At 33.3% G+C, this 2576-nt stretch overlaps 1 pseudogene; it reads right to left on the bottom strand.

Moving 5' to 3' along the window:
* Positions 1 to 802: 802 nt before the first annotated feature.
* LOC118026488 lies at positions 803 to 1697 on the bottom strand (annotated as a pseudogene).
* Positions 1698 to 2576: the final 879 nt, after the last annotated feature.

Below are 2576 nucleotides of genomic sequence, written 5' to 3' on the forward strand. Positions count from 1 at the left end.
CAGTATAATGTTGTTTACCAGGGTCTAGTTGGTCGGTAAATAGGGAAATTTTACTCAAATAAAGCAAAGTTTCAGATATGCAGGATTAAAAAATTCTGGAGCCTTAATATACAATAAAAGTGTCTATAGTTAACAGTGTTCTATCACATACTTGAAGTTTGCTAACAAAAAAGTTCTTAACTGTTCTCACACACAACTTACTATGTAGGGTGATAGATATGTTCATTAACTAAATTTTGTGATGTTTTCACAATGTATATCAAATTATGACATCCTACTCCATAAAATATACAACTTTGTCAATGATGTCAATATAGTTTAAAAAGTATAAATTATTATGCAAATATATAAAGTATTTGTTTCCAATTTGTTAGGTTCATCCTAAATTATTTATTGTTCTTAGGTCCTAATTTACTAATATTGGTAAAAAAAAAAAAAGAAAAAATATTGTAGAAAAAAATATTATAGAACTTGTACGATGCATGATACCATTGATTTAGTCAGTTTTTATTTTCCATTTTACATGTTAGTAAAATATTTTTGCACACAAGTTAGTGGAAAATGCATTCCCTTTATACAGATGGAGAAAAAAGGATCATAAAGAAAAAACATAATTCCTTAGACTATAAAATTATTATAGGAAACCTCAATTTATTCAATTTTCTATATTAATTTCAGTTCTTTCCCTGTAGGCATATAATATTTTTCTTCACAATGGTGTACAGCTAAATTGACATGTAACTGAAGCTTTAGAACTAAAGTATATTGTCTACATTATCACAGATTGGATTCTCTGAAAGAATCATCTCAGAGCCCCCATCACCTCCTTGTTTCTTGGGCTGTAGATGATGGGGTTGAGCATTGGGGTCAGGGTAGTGTAGAAGACAGCCAGAATCTTATCCTCTGTTGGTGATCAGAGGGATCTAGAGCATAGATAAATATAAACAAAGGTTGCACAGTAGACAGTCACCACAGTGAGGTGGGTGCTGCAGGTTGAATAGGCCTTCTTCCTCCCTTCTACTGATTTCATGCATCAGTTTGCTTGGAGAACTCAGCCATAGGAACATACAATAACAATGAAAGGAAACATAAGGAAGAGGGCGGAGCTTACAAACAGTGTACTCATAGATCCAGGTGTCCACACAGGACAGAGTTAACCTGGCCATAACATCACAGAAGAAATAGTTGATGGCTCTGGACTGGCTAAGGGATATGGAGAATATATGTTGTGGGAGCATAGGAGTTGATCGAGCTCATTATCCTGTTATTATCAACACACATACTCTTTTGCTCATACAAATGACATAGTGGAGAGGAAAGCAAATAGCCACATAATGATCATAGGCCATAGTGGCCAATAGTAATCCTTCTCCACCAGCTAAAGCCATAAAGAAGAAACGCTGAACTGCACACCTGACTAAAGAAATAGACTTGTTTCCAGAGAAATAATCAGAAACCATCTTGAGGACAATGGTGGAGATGTAGTTCAGGTCCATGAGGGAGAGCTGACTAAGTAGAAAATGCATGGGTGTGTGAAGAGGGGTATCCAGGAGGATGAGGACGATCATGCACAGGTTGCCAAACAGAAGGATTAGGAAAACGCGAACAATGAAAATGAAGAAAAACAGGCCAATTCTTGAAGGTGGGAATAACCCCAATAAGATGAAATCAGTAGAAGTTTGATTTTAATTTTCCATGTGGCATTAATTTTTTCCTAAAAACAGACACAACAGTAAATTAATATAGAACAGAATGCTATTTTTATTTCATTATTTCATTCATACAGTGATTTACTCATTGAATATTGCAGCTTCTAAATGAAGAACAAACTTAACTATTTTGAAACAAAATCCTCAGTTTTTGCTTCATAGGTAAAATCTTCATGAGGCAAACATCTGTGGCCAAAATATTCTCTACAAATCTGTGAATTTGTAAGAATAATATATTTCTCAGGGCGACTCAGTTGAGCATCTGATTCTTGATTTTGGCTCAGGTGATGATCTCAGGGTTGTGAGATTTAGCCCCACATTAGTCTCTCCAGTCAGTGGGAAGTCTGATGGAGGTTCTCTCTCTTCCTCTCCCTCTTCTTTTTCCTCTGCCTTTCCACACTTTATCAAATAAATAAATACATCATATATATATATATTTATATATATATTATACATATATCATATATATATATTTCTCTAATAACATCATTAGGATATAAACATTTTATTTTTCTACATAAATTCAGTTATCTTCAAAGACAGAACTTATAAGTTAAATGTATGCATAGTTAATCAATGTAAATGCATAAATTATAGACCCATATTTGAGTAAATTTTGTTTACCCTTAGAGGATTCTTTTTATCTTTTATATTTAAACACTAACATTTCAGAAACTGCAGTAGTCTATGAGGTCATGTGCAGATCTGCATTCTCTTTTTGTGTTCTCCTCCAAAAGATTGGCACAACAGCTCCTTAGATATCAATTGTTGTTATTTGCTTCTTTGTTTCAGAAATCTATAACAAATCTTTATTGCCAAATACCATTTATGTAAAGCCATTTTCTCCTTAAAAATAAAAGATTTTAT

Source organism: Mirounga leonina, unplaced genomic scaffold, assembly GCF_011800145.1.
Source record: "Mirounga leonina isolate KUSES-001 unplaced genomic scaffold, KU_Mleo_1.0 Mir_239, whole genome shotgun sequence".
Classification (NCBI taxonomy): domain Eukaryota; kingdom Metazoa; phylum Chordata; class Mammalia; order Carnivora; family Phocidae; genus Mirounga; species Mirounga leonina.